The 14349-nt window shown below is 38.5% G+C and overlaps 1 protein-coding gene across 1 annotated transcript in view; it reads left to right on the forward strand.

Annotated features, from left to right (window-relative positions):
* The first annotated feature begins 271 nt into the window (after window positions 1–271).
* SUCLG2 (succinate-CoA ligase GDP-forming subunit beta) overlaps window positions 272–14349 on the forward strand; it is a 127168-nt gene continuing 113090 nt past the window's right edge. The window contains exon 1 of the mRNA XM_035903835.1: window positions 272–325. The gene's annotated coding sequence lies outside the window, so the exon portion shown is untranslated. The remainder of the gene's footprint in view (window positions 326–14349) is intronic.

Raw genomic sequence — 14349 nt, forward strand, 5'->3', positions numbered from 1 at the left:
TAAGGAACTTGGAAGGAACCTCCCTGTTTTTGTGTGCACCCCTACTGTTTTTGTAGGGCTCTGATCTGGACAGCTTTTGTAGAGCTTGGGTACGGAGCGCTGTCTGGACAGAGTCATCTCGGAATGAGCTGTAGAAGGTGCTTTGGATGAGCTCGGTTTCAAGCCCGGTCTTTATCTGGTGCTGCAGTGGGAATTTGAGGTAGAGGTGACAGGAGTTCTTGCTCTATTCTGTCATCTCTCAAAGTGTGGCGTGATCCTCTAAGTTACCCCGACGAAATCTCTGGATATCAGCTCAGATTCTCAAGAGTATTCTTGGGATATTAAGGTGGCCAACTTTTTAGAAAAACTTTTTTTCTTTTCTGTGTTACTTATGAAATAGAGGTATTGAACTTGTATTATAAATCACATTTTATTATTGTGGGTTTGAACTCTGACAGATAATGAGAGCATCTCCCAAGATCCGTGCTTTCCAAGTAGACTATTTTCAAGAACCATGTCAATACTATATAACAACAAATCAAGTTCTTCAAGTAAAACACTTTGCTGTAGAAAGGTCTTTGGTTTTGCTATGTTACTTGTAGTATCCCATCTAAATAATATCCAAACCTTCCGCTGTCTCAGACTTTTAAGCTACAAATGAGTTCATCAGCCAGAGTCAGGATTTCTATCCTAAGCTGTCTGAGAGTAAGAGTCCTTCCACTGAAAGACTTTCTCTCATTTGTGTCATTCACTACTTGGCTCGGACCAGATGTTACACTGTTACTTTTATTTATTTATTTACCATAAACTAGCAAACCCTGTCCTCGAAGCCTATCACACTGTTCTTTTCACAGATAAGGGTCTTCCATATGGTAAGGATATAATCAAGAAATATCAACCTTAAACTTTCTTTTGGTAGCCCTGTGTGAGTACATGCTTAGTGAAGTTTAAAATCTTCGTGACTTACTGTTGAAGTGGTGTTTGTATGCTTTCTGTCTGTTGCAAAATTTCTTTTTATTTCAAAACTGTTGGTGTTGTTCATAGCTGTGTTGAAACAAGCTTTTTGAGAAGTTTGGTTGTATACTGTCATAAGCTACACAAAAACATTTTTCTGTGTAACTTCGTTTTAAGGGTGGAAAAAATGGTACTTGATCCTATCACATGAAAATATTTTATTGTCCTTCTGCTTTCCCTTTGGCCCTTTACCTTTTTATAACCGTTGAATGTTTTTTACTCTTTTTACTTTTCATATTCTTGATGATAGATTCAGTTCTTTGTGCTTTTGGAGTTTAAATCTGACCAAGTGTTTCAAGAAGATAAAAGATAGATTTCAGTTGTCTGCAGCGCATGTGGACAAGCGTATTTAGACCTGCTCTTACTGTAGCAATATGTGTAAAGAGCTGTGACAAATGCTTCAGGGACCACTCTGCAGCAGAATTCAATCTTGTTGGCTAGCAACAAATAGGCTCCATTGAAGGCTGTTTATTTGAATGGGAGTTGGATTGGGCCCTTTGGGAGAATGCTGTGTTTTCAAAATAGCTTCAGATGCAGTGGATTTCAGTGATGAATATAAATAAGGAACAATTAAATCAAAATCATTAAAAAAAAAAATTGCGTAAGGTAACTTCAGTTTTCTAATACAGTGAGCAGATTGGCTGGTGCGTTGTGCAAGCCTACTCTAGCCTTCAGAATGGTCTTCAGTCCTGCCATAACATTTCAAAATTTCATGCATGTTGAAAATATTTTTCTTAAAAAAAAAAAAAAGGGGGGGGGGAGGAAAAAAGATGGAATTAAATAATATTCCTGTTATAAAATCTGATGAATGCTATATATGTTAAAAATAGGGACTTGAATACCTGTAAAGCCTCATTAATACTGAACAGAGAAAGTTCTCTCTTTGTTAAGCTATCAGCTGTGAGTTTAATGATCTTCCATGCAACAGAAAACATTACTGAAAGTAATTTTAAATTTGTGACTTCAATGCCAATTTTTTTTTTTTTTTTCTTGGCTTTGTGTTGAGTTCTTGAAAGTTTCTTGAAGGTACGGACTGTTCCCATATTTGGCTTTTCCTGGTTGACAGTTTTGGTATAATAACTTTTACATTTAGAAGCAGGGAATACATGAGTCTACAGACATTCGCAAACAGTTTTTTCTATAGGTACCTAAACCAAATGACTAGCGAGGCCTCTTCAAAGTCTGGGCAAAACTGAAATGCCAAAGTGGAGCAGATGTTTGGCCTGCTCCTCCTGGCACTTCCATTAAACACATCCTTTTCTGAGATGAAAACATAAATATAATCTTAGACTGTAATTTAAAAAAAAAATTGTTTTCAAATTATTTTTTCAGTTAGTTTTATACTGGTGGAACTTCTGCCTTGGGAGGAATCTGACTCTGACACAGATATTCACAGCTTTGTCTTGATGTAGAAAAGCTGCGCTTTGCTGCATTTATTTACCTTTCTTTGTACCTCATGTAGGTATAATCAGAGGATTATATTATCAGGGCTAATTAGGTAGTAAGACACAGCCTTGAGGCTGAGAATTAGCTGGGACACCTGTGGTCTTAAACTTGGCTATGAATAAGTAAACCTTTCCTCCTGGCCCTCATATGAGCTCTCAACCAGTTTACCTAAAGAGAATCCTGACCTTGCTTGGGTATATTTAGGATTGATTAAATTTTTTGCCATAAAAGCAAGTGTTTTTTCATTCGTCTGCCTCCTGAGGCACTAGATAAAGTGTCAATAGACAAATCCTGTGTTTTCTTTACAGGTATCTGAGTAATTGTCTGTTTCCTCCTGTTTTTCTCTGGAATATTGTCAGTGCATGTGGCAATTTTTTTTTTTTTTTTAAACTTTCATTTGGTCTTTCAGGCTGATGACTGCCAACAAGGGTGCTATGAAGAATGAGTGAAGATATTGAGATTCTTCTGGGAATACAGAAAAGCAAGATGAGGGTTTAGAAACACTTGGGGCTTGGTTGTTTCTTGGATAATTTCTCTACTATATTTTCATGTCTCTTGTTTGGAAGGTTCATTTTCAGCAAAAATTGGAAATATATTCATTTATTTCTTAAACGTATGATTCTCCCCCTTCCTATTTTGAGGACTCACTCGCAGGTACAGTTCCAGGATTAATCAACCCCAGCTGATACAGTTGCTGTTGACCACACCTATAACGAGTCATTCAGCTCATTATTGCCTTGGCCAGTCCAATTTTTCTGTGCATGTTTGAGACTCTATTCTGCAGGTTTGAGCATATCCAGAAAATTTCTTTCTTTAATACTCTCTGCTGAGAAAGCCAATTTCTAGCCATCTGTGAATCAGTTAGCTGTATACTCATCTCTTCCCTGCTCCATAGCATTTTAATAAAACACAGGACATAGAAATCATGTTACCTGTGCAACTGATTATGACAGTAACTTTGGAACTGGTAATTAAACATTGATCCATAATTAATAGCTGGCCATTGATCTTATTTTAACTAGGTAACAGAGCAGGAGTAAGTGTGAAACTAAGTGAAGTTAAGATTGACTATTACGAAAAATTCCTTAATAGCAGAGGTATATGCTGCTGAACAGAGGCTGTTCAAGTCTCTGTTGTGTGAATGATGGTTAAAACAGATTCTAAACTGCAAGCTGAAGTCCTCCTTTAATATGGCAATGGAAATAAGAAAATAAGAATCTAAGATTGGTGAGGTTTTTTTGTGGTGTGGGGTTTTTTTTTGTTTGTGACATTATGCTGATGGTGATGTTCTTGTATAATTAGTGGCTAAATGTTGACTGTGAAGGAATTGAAAAATAGCAAGTATTTACACTTATTTGTTGGAACATTGTTTTAACTGTTTTTCATTTAAATGGGTGAGATTAAAATAGTCTAAAGCAATGCCATAAATTTTGGGAATAGAGGAACTGATATTTAGAGCTCGCTTTAAACATGATGTGAGATGTTATGTGAGAGAACAGCTGGAATGCATGGAGCTCCATCTAGGGAGGGTTGATGACCCAGCTGAGAGCCTGTGGGTCAGGATAAGCAGGAAGACCTACATTATTGACAATGTTATTGTACATGTCTGCTGTGAGCAGCTTGGTCAGCAAGAATCAAATGAAGCTTCAAACAACTGGAGGAAGCCTCATCTTAGCAGGCCCTGGTCCTCATGGGGGCTTCATTCACTCCAGTATCTGCTGGAGTGACAGTGCAGCAGGGCACAAGTAATTCAGGAGGCTTCTGGAGAGCATTGATAACAACTTCTTGATGCAGATGACTGAGGAGCCGATAATGGGAGACACTACTGGACCTCATGCATACAAACAAGGTTGGGGATGCAAAGATCTGGGCGGTCTGAATTTATGAAGGGGAAATGCTTGGCCAACCTGATAGCCTTTCCTGGTGTGATGACTGGCTTTGTAGTTGAGGGAAGAGCAGTGGATGTTGTTTATCTTGATGATTATAGCATGGGCTATAATAAGGTACTAGGAGCGAGGCTGGGAATAGTTCCAGTTTCCTTAATCAGTGAAGTAATGTAATCATCCTTTGGGCTTGGAAGTTCTGTTCCATTGGATAAAAATCCTTTTCCTTCCTCTTCCGCCATACAGTCAGGCCATATGTTTTAATAAGTTTGTCGATGCCATTCAGAACCATGCATACTCTGACTGGAGTTTTTTTAAGGCTATGCTTAATTTACCTGTGATCTATGTTATAACTATTATACATTTGGATTTTGGGAGCTGCACAGAGGTTTTTATGTCAGGCATCAACCAAGGGTGGAAAAACCCTGGTGCATAAGCTGTCTACTTGGGATTTTTCCCACGTCCTCTCAGTTATTACTTCTATGTGTAGTGCTAATGGAGAGGTTATTTTGGTCAGTACATTTTCAAAATCTTCTAGCTGCCCGATAGTCTATCCACGGTGACAAAACCATGGCAGACAGAGGCGTCAGTCTGTCAGATGGGGGAGTGAGGAGTTTTGAGTTCTCTGCAGTCCTGTAGCCTCTTACAGATTATGGATTGTAATGTCTGGTCATTTTTCAGTATTTTCTTCCACTGGTGTAGAGATGTCTCGTCCCACGCCACATTGGTAGCATCTGTTAAGAGTGAAATAAAATGAGATTTTATGATTAAAAAGCAAAATACATGTTTTTAAGTCCCTGATGTCAGTAATACCTCTTATTCATTTGAAGGTCTAGTAATGCAGATATTCTGAAGAACCATCCATCACAGCCAGTTGTCTAGGATGTTTTTTAGACCATTCCTATAGCAGTGGGAGATTTGAGGTGGAGGTGGGATCTCTTGCTTGGTGTTTGTCACAGAGCTGCCCAGGGCCAGGAGGAGCACTTGGGAGTTTCTGACCCTGCAGAGCTGGCACTTTCCTCCTTGTCCCCCCCCGGTGCAGGAAGTTGGCTGAGGTGTTCCTGGCTGGTTAAAGGTTGGATTTCTGCCACCAAATGTAATGCTTTGTTCATTACTTTGCTGTCTATTATGAGCAGCCATTTTGTGTTGGCATTGGCTTTGCTGGTGACCTCAGTCACATAGTGCCTGATTAATCTTATCAGCTGGCAGGTAGGCAGTGTTTTTAAAGAGCTACTTGACGAACATGCTTCTGATGAAGGATTGCTCTCCCATGCTCCCCTTGCTCGCTGATTAGCTTTTACCATACACCCAGCTTCCACATGTCTGTAAGTCTCAAACATTCCTAATGGCCGAGCACAGATGGTGAATGCTATGTTTCTAGGAAGGAAGCAATTGGAGATTGTTTTGTTTTAGGGATGAGTTGAAATAGACTTCCATTTGCCTGGAAAGCTTAATCAGTGGTGTTAGAAATGTAGAAATCCACTTTAAGGTCAGAGTCTTTGATGAAGAGATGCTGCTGCTCGCAGTGTCCTAGGCTTGCTTTGAGATTTGAGAATGGCAGCAGGGGGAATTTCCAATGTGAATAATGGAGAAATATTAATAAAGAAATGACCTGCAAAGGAAGGAAAAACATTCATAACTTTTGGCTTCCTATTAAAAGCATACATTCATTGATTATTCTGTGGCAGTTTCTGGTTTCTCCCCAGCTCTGCCCAAGAAGCCAGAAGGCTGTCTTCCTCTTGTGGGTTTGTTCCTGTCCTGGTTTCAGCTGAGATAATTTTCTTCCTACTACCTGGCATAGTGCTGTGTTTTGGATTTAGCATGAGAATAATGTGATAACACACTGATGTTTTAGTTGTTGCTAAGCAGTGTTTATACTAAATCAAGGACTTTTCAGCTTTCCATACTCTGCCAGCGAGGGGGTGCACAAGAAGCTGTGAGGGAGTATAGCCAGGGCAGCTGACCCAAACTGGCCAAAGGGGTATTCCATACCATATGATGACATGCTCAGTATATAAGCTTCGGGGGACATTTGGAGTGATGGTGTTTGTCTTCCCAAGTTGCCATAATGCGTGATGGAGCCCTGCTTTCCTGGAGATGGCTGAGCACCTGCCTGCCCATGGGAAGGAGGGGATGAATTCCTTCCAGGATAGAAACTGTTACAGTCCATTCTGCACTAGTTGGTAAACCAGCTATGACTTGGGCATGCTGTAGAACTCTTTTTGTAGGTACTTTTTAAAATTTCTTTATCCTACTGCTGTGGGCATTTGCATCTTTATTGCTTGGGAGTGCTATGCTGCTTAGTGCTCAAAGTCATAATCTTCTGTGATGACATAATTAGGTAGCGTGGAAATTATCATGATTTGACTTCAAGTATTAAAGAGCCAGAACAAAAAACCTGTGATTATGTTTCATGTTTGCTTCTCTGTGATGAGAAATGTAGCTCAAACTGTCTAAATTGGCATTTTATTGGTGTTTTCTTAAAATACCAGTGACTCCTAACACTTGAAAAAGTATTCTTCCAGGGTACGGTAGGCATGAAACGCTTCTTTGACAGATACCATTAGTTGAGACAGGAATTTAGAAGCATTTCTGATCAACCTATTGACGATGCTTTGAGTTTTCTGATGATTCAGGAAACTTAATTAGGATGAAGTGTACAAAAAATTGATAGTGGGGATACTCTGAAAAGCATACTCTTTATATCTCATGGTTGGTGGTAAAATAGTTTTAGAATTATTTTTTTTCCTGGTTATATTTAAGATTTAAAGAAATTCTTTACAGTGGCATAAAAATATAATTTTAATCTTGTTAAAAATTAGGAAATTAAACACTTTATAGGATGAGAACAAAAATACTAAATTTCCCCTCAAGATATTTAAAATAAAAGAGTATTTCTGATTTTTTGTGGAGAAGATAGCTCATTTCACTTTATGAATGCATATGTGCATATCGCCAACAATCGTCTTTCATTTGCAAAGGCAGGGAATGTATTATAGTATTTTCTGCAACTGATTGTGCAGTTGTGTATGGTAGTAAGTTTATTTTCATCAGATACTTCAAAGCCATTACTTTTTAGGTCAGGAAAGTATGCTTTTCCTAAAGCTTTGAAGTTTTAAATAAGCAAAATGAACATAATTTGACTAAAATTAATTACTAATGCAAAGCAGAGCTACTGATGGCTAGCACGTTGACAAAAGCAGAAATTGAATCTGTGAATTCATATTCTTGTTTCCTTTACCCAAGCAAAGGCTCTGCAAATTGATTCCAGAAGTATAAAGCTTCTGTAGACATGTTTGCTTCTTGGGCACATGTGGATGTACAATGAGTATTTTTAATAATGTTTTATCCTGCTGTTGTTTGGTTGGATATTGGCAGAATGTTTTGCAAATGTTTTCTGTAGTAGGTGGGGAGGGCACGTTCCCTGCCTAGTGCAAAATTGTTTGCCCCTTCGAGTGGACTAGCAGCTTTTTTGGGGAGGCCGGTTTGTTTCACGGACATACTGTTTGTTATGTGACCATAGGCATGTTGTTCAAAATAGAAAGTTTTCACATAGTATCATAGAGCCATGTTTCAGCTGGATATTCAGAATTTGCTGATGATTCACTGCTCAGGTGAACGTTAGTGGGATTGGAGTATAGTCAGCTCTGCTCAGTCAGCCTTTAAATGCTAAGCAGAATGCATCAGAGAGCTTCTCAGTGTCAAAAGTGTGCTGTCACTTAATTTGCAGCAATTTCTGTTTTGGTGTTTGCATGTAAATAGAGGCCTCAGTACTGCCATGGGTGGAGGTGTGGGAAGCAGCTTGTCAGGCTATGTCCTGCTTAATTTGGAGGTCAATCCAAATTAAGCCTGACCGAAACAACTGCCGAACAATAGGCTGGCAAGGTATGGGAAATGGAGTAGTGAGGTCAGGGTCTTACTGTTCAAGAGGACATTCTTTTCCACCATCTCCTCTTATTTTGAGGACTACAGTCCTCACAAAACCGTATCTGCAGACGTCCAGAAAGATCATCCAGGTGGTAGCTGCTAGGATCTGCCTTGTAGTGCACAAGGATGTGGGCTCAGATTCTGTTTTTCTGAGATTAGGAGAATAAGGATGACAGAAGGAGCTCAAGTCTGACCCTGTGCATGTTGCTGGTAGTTTACAATGGAGCTTAGTGGGTGGGAGAGTGTATTTACAGAATAGCTGTCAAAATCCTTGTGTGTAAGCAAGCTGTAAATAAGTCTATAAAGTATAATCATTACTGGAGACTTTAAATCTGCAATGAGTGAAGGACTTGCTTCAAGTTCATTCTTGTCTCTGCTTCCTTGCATGAGAAGTAAACAGAAGGATAAATCAGAAAGCTGAATTTATAAATGTGATTTAAAGGCACATTGGAACAGAATTGTGTAGTTTCTTTTTTTTTTTTTTTTTTTTTTTTTTGAATTTATAAATGTGATTTAAAGGCACATTGGAACAGAATTGTGTAGTTTCTTTTTTTTTTTTTTTTTTTCCTCTTGAGCTAATGACCCAAATGAGTTCTGCAGTGTAGGAACATCAGTGTGCTGCGTATTTTCCAGGGGAGTGCAGAGGTTAAGCTTGGGATCAATCAGTTTGCAATCAGACTGATTATAAAAGGACAAGGAGGAGTACAAGATAAAATCAAGAGAACATAGTAGGACAGAAAGGCATGGAGGGAGATGTTTGGGAACCCTTGAAGTAAAAAGGTTTCTTGCAGTAGACAGCTAGCAGGAACATTCAGGGGAACTATTAAGGGAAGCATTATGGTTTTGTTAAAATAACAGTTCAGAATTATCATCCCCACTGCCACCCTGAGTACATTTACTTGGAGACTGGCAAAGCTTTAAATAATCCTTACCGTTTTATGTGCAATACTGCGAAATCTCCAAGATATAACTGAGATGTTTCTAAAACTTCGTGTTTGTCATGTGCATATTGCTATGACTTAGGTAAAATGGAAAGTTTTCTGAATAGATACTGTTCCTTTTTTGAACGCAATCAGTATGGCTTTATAAATCTAAGTTTTAGAATTGTGAATATGTGAATGATTTTGGTGTTGTCTTCTGGAGTCCTCTTCCATTTGTGTGGCATTTGTAAAAGTGCAGAAAAATTACAGTTTCATATTTGAGCCAGTGCAGAAAGATTTAGAAGATGGGTTTTAATGAAAGAGATAAATAAGCAAAGAAAGCCTTGACAGCATCCAGCTACTTCAGAACTGATGGTTGCACTCCTGATGTTTCTCTTTCCCAGATGAGGGATTCCACCATCGAGAGAGGAAAGAAAACGCTGAATCAAAAATAAAGAAGGCTGTCAAAGTATCATTATATGTTTCCAACCAGAATATTGATTAATGCGTCATTACAGTTAAATATATTTTTTTAGTGGCAGGGAATGTTGGTTTAGAGGTGGAGAAGGTAAATCCTCATGAGTATTTTACATACTTAATAATGAATTAATTTTGAGGTAGTGGGTAGTGAATGAAATGTTCAATGCCCCAGTCATGATGGCATTTAAGTTTTGCTCTTAAAAAGCTTGTATAGAGCCATGTATTTTTAGATTCAGTTACCTTGCAAAGATGACAGTTCAGCTAGTGAATGAGTTCTGGGAAGGTTCACACATTTCAGTGGGGAAATTGAGGGAGAGTGAGGGAGTTTGATTCATGACTTTACTTTGGGGTCAAATCCAGTAGGCTTATTTCTTTAGTTAAATCATTCACTCTCCCAGGTTAATTTTAACATTCAGAGTAGGCTGTTTAGGTTGAGGCCGAAACTGTTCTTTGTCTAAATGGTTTCTGCAGGACCTTGCTACTTTGAACTCTCCTGTATTACACATAAATGTCAGGCCTTCATATTCTGACTAAAAGCACACTCTGCTGCAGCCTCTTGTGTCTGACTTTGTATTTTCTCCTTAAAAAGTGAAAGTATGGCTTATATGGCCATATCATTGTAGAGTGTATATTTTAGGTTTTTATTCGATATCAATTGCCGTTCATTTCAACGTTATTATTGAAATAAAACTCCTTTGGCAAGACGTGAAATTTGAAGGGGAAAGTAATATTGTTTCTCATTTAAATTGTGTATGAATAAGTTATTACAAATTGACAGATATTGTTTGTATTATTTGATTATTTTCTTGAATGAAAAACCAATTTCTATTTCCTACTTAATTTAGAAACTTAAAATTCTTAAGATATAAAAAGATAAACTAGATGCAGCCCTAAGACAAGCAAAGAGAAATTATGAAAGTTTCATAGCTGCTTTTGTTTTCAGGGCCGTGTTGCACTGCACTAAATCTGCAGATGGACAGTCTTTTGCTATACTGTTCCTGTGGGTGGGTTAGAATTTATTAGTAACGACAACAACAGAAAGGTGCAGTAGGTGGTTTTGTGGAAAATGCAATGTACCATATTCTTCAGTGTCCCTAATCGGAGTCCTTCAGTCTCTACCCTGGTGAGCTCAGTGGAGCTGGTGTATCATTTCAGAGTTTCTCAAACAGTCCCTACCTGTTAGAGCATCCCCGTGTTAACGCATGCCAAATTTGGCATGTGCCTCCACAAGGGTTTATTAAGCGCTGATGCTTGCATGCCAGATGAACCTGTGTTCAGGAGGGTCAGAATCCTGAGGTGTAAGTTCCCATGCACATAGGTGTGAAGGTTTCTGCTGCAGCAGTAGGTTTTTAGGTCTGTACAGTTCTGAAAACTTGTGCCTTTTTGAGAGAGTTCATCCTGAGCATTTACTTGCCACCAGGCTTCTATTATTCCTTTAAACAGTGTACAGTATGTTCTGATTTAATTTGTTTTGAAACAATTCAGCCATACTTTATAATGCCTTATGGAACTCATCAGTACTGCCTCTATATTTGTCTAATAAGTGTTCAGTAAATTAGTATAATCATTAAACAAACAAATTCTCATTCTGTTAGTAATTGGTGACTGCCTGTTTCTCACCAGACAAGTGATGTCAGCTGGCATTTACGAGTTGTTAGTATGCTTTGTTATCTACAGGTAGGTAATCTGTAGTTTATATCCTTGCCTTGTTATGTTGCATTAGTATAATCACTGCTGCCTGACGATGGAAGAAAAGTAGTTTCTCTTAACTAAAAAGGATGAGATGACTAAATATACCTTCTTTAGCTTTCCAGCTGCAATAGGTTCCTTGTCTAAAATTGTTGTGTTACTAGTTCAGGAAAGCTCATCCTTTTATTTCTGTGATATTTGTCACCATCTTGATGTTTCCTGCTGTGATGCACTGTGATTCCTGCCTTCCTATCTCTGTTTTGCAGTGGCTCCTATTAAAAGAACCTTGCAACATGACAAGAGAAATTGGCTTTTCCTTGAACTATGTGCAAGTCTTCAGGGGGAGATTTAACTAAGTGCTTGTTTTGATTGCATGAACTAGAATTAAAATGGTGACACAAACACCTAACGGTAATAAAAAAAAAAATAATTCTTCGACTGTTTAAACTGTAAGACTTCTGAACTGTATCTTTTCTGTAGTGTTACTGTTCTCTACAGTGAATTGCAGTGAATTTGAGTAATTGCTTCAGAAGGAAATGTGCAGTTGAGTTGTTAGTATGTAGTTTCATATTGCCTTCCCCAGGCTTGTTTTGCCACAGGCAGCCAGACTGGTGTCCCTGCTACCCCGCGGTAAGGGCAGGCAGTTGTCAGAAGGGGTGGTCCTGCCCTCACTGCTGCATCGCTGCGGTGTCTCTTGCACTGGATCTCATTTCACGGAGCTAAGTGGGCAGCAAAAGAAGCTTTCTGCTGGGTTAGCTCCCCTTCAGGCTTGGGGGACACGAGGGAGGACGTAGGGGCTGTGCTGGGAGCTTGCCTCCGGGTCATCTGAGCAGAGATGGGGAACCACAGCCCTGGAGAAATGACTTCTTCCGGTACCTTGGCATCTTGGTTTCAAGTAATATGAAGCATTTGGCTGTCCGAGGGGCAATATAGCTGTGTGAGGGTATGTATGTCAGCAATATATGGGCAAGTGGTGGTGAAGTCTAAACTGTTGCCAGCTTTGGTTGGAAAACTGCATAAGGCAGACAGGCATAACGCAGCAGTAGTTTTCCTGGACTGCAGGAGCACGTGGGGAGCAATTGGTCGATTGCTCGAGCGTGATGCTATTTAAATGTCACTAAACTGCCTATGGATCGAGTGGCTACACTTCTTCAGTCTAAGCATGACTTAAGGGTGGATTAGTGTTTTCAGAGGCTGCAGAATGCTCAGTTTTGAATAAGCTCATTTGAGTAATTGGAAAACAGTATTAAGGCAATGCTGGGCAAAGATTTTTTTCAAAGTAGGATTTAACTTTGGGCTTTGCTATCAAGATTTGCTCGCTCAACATAATGGCTACGTTTTCAGTAATGCGGACTTCTGAGCATAAATGGTTGCCTGTTTCACTCTTGAAATTTTTAAAGTTTGCGTACTTAAACAAAACTTGCACTTTCCAAACTCTTGGCCATCTTCTCAACTGTTTGAGTCTCCTTTTTGTAAGCAATTTAACAGTAGAAATCCTAACAATATTATTAACTGTGTGCTTTTTTTATAATGAAGCCTCCAATTTTTTTTTTCACCTGTGAAGAGAATCATTTAGTTATTTAACATAGACATTTTGTTTCAGAGAGTCATATAACTGTTAGGAATAGTAATAATTATCCACCAGAACAGGCTGTCTAGCCTTAGTAAACAATGATGTAGTGGCATATTTCATGTGGGTTTCTTCAAATTTTACTTGAAGTTGAGAGTTACATAAACCTTCACAACTGCAGCAACACATCTCACTCATTCTGAAAAGTGAGTATTCGGTTCAGTAGTATATAACAGTGAATTGCCCCTACAGTTTATTGATCAAAATGTCATAGCCTTTAAAGAACTGGGAAGTGTGATTTTTATATTTTTTTTTTTATTATTGTTTCTGAGACATGCTGCATTTTACTGCTCAAGATATTTGGTGTGGTGTATTTTAAGTAATAAATTTGGAACTAAACGGCCTATAACTGTTAACTGGAGTTTGTGTGTTGTCTTTGTTTTAATTCAGTTAAAATGAATCCCTGTTTATAGGAATACATTATGGAACTTAACTCTTAAAAGGTCTTCATCTGTACCTGTAGAAGATTTTAGAATCAAATGCTGATGTTTAAGGTCAAGGCTGCTTATGGTGTTTTGATACAAACTATAAGAAATAAGCAATTCCTAACTGCTGTGGACAAAAGTATGGAAACTCTGGTTTTGTCAGGAAACTATTAAAGACTTTTTCCTAAACTAGCTCACAGAATCAGTTTTGTACTTTATAAATATATCACAGAAGTCTAGATTGAGACTTTGATCAAAATGCTCAGTGATGGATAAAGCTGATGGTCTCTGCTGATATGGAAGAGACCTCGCTGCCATACTGTATCCAATCTAAAGTGAGCAATTTGGGATGTTGATGGAAGATGGTTTCCTCTGTGGCTTTTAAATAGGATGGTCTGGATACTAACTCCTGCTTTGGAAGATTAAAATTATTGATTTGTGGTAGGTAGCAGGACATTACTAATGAAGGATATTTGCTGTCCTGTTTTTCATAATATACCCATAGGTATGTGGCGTTAATCATCTTTGGAAAGAAGGGGATGTGTGGCTCGACTTAACGTGGCAGATGTTACAGCTGATCGCTTTTACCATGAGTCTTTCGATTTTCTTTTGTGCTTGAAATCCTTGCTTTCATAAAGAACAAAGTGTAGTCATCTCTGTATGTTTGCTTTTTATGACTTACGTTTCTGATAAACTTTTTCTGTTTAGTGTAGTGCCTTTTTCCTAAAGTTTTGTTTCTTGTCAGACTAACTCTATGGATACTTATTCTTTATGTCAGCACTGCCAGCAAACTGAAGTAAGTGGTTTAGTTTGGTCTTGGTGGCTTGTGTGGTTTATTTCAAGTATATGACATAATAAAATGTACCTGTACCTGAGGTGGTTTATATGCAGGTACACCATGTAGTTGTATTTCTGATGGTTCCTTTTTGATAGGAACTTGTCCTACAGCTTTGTCA

The sequence above is a fragment of the Egretta garzetta genome, unplaced genomic scaffold (assembly GCF_000687185.1).
Source record: "Egretta garzetta isolate BGI_Z169 unplaced genomic scaffold, ASM68718v1 scaffold91, whole genome shotgun sequence".
NCBI lineage: Eukaryota > Metazoa > Chordata > Aves > Pelecaniformes > Ardeidae > Egretta > Egretta garzetta.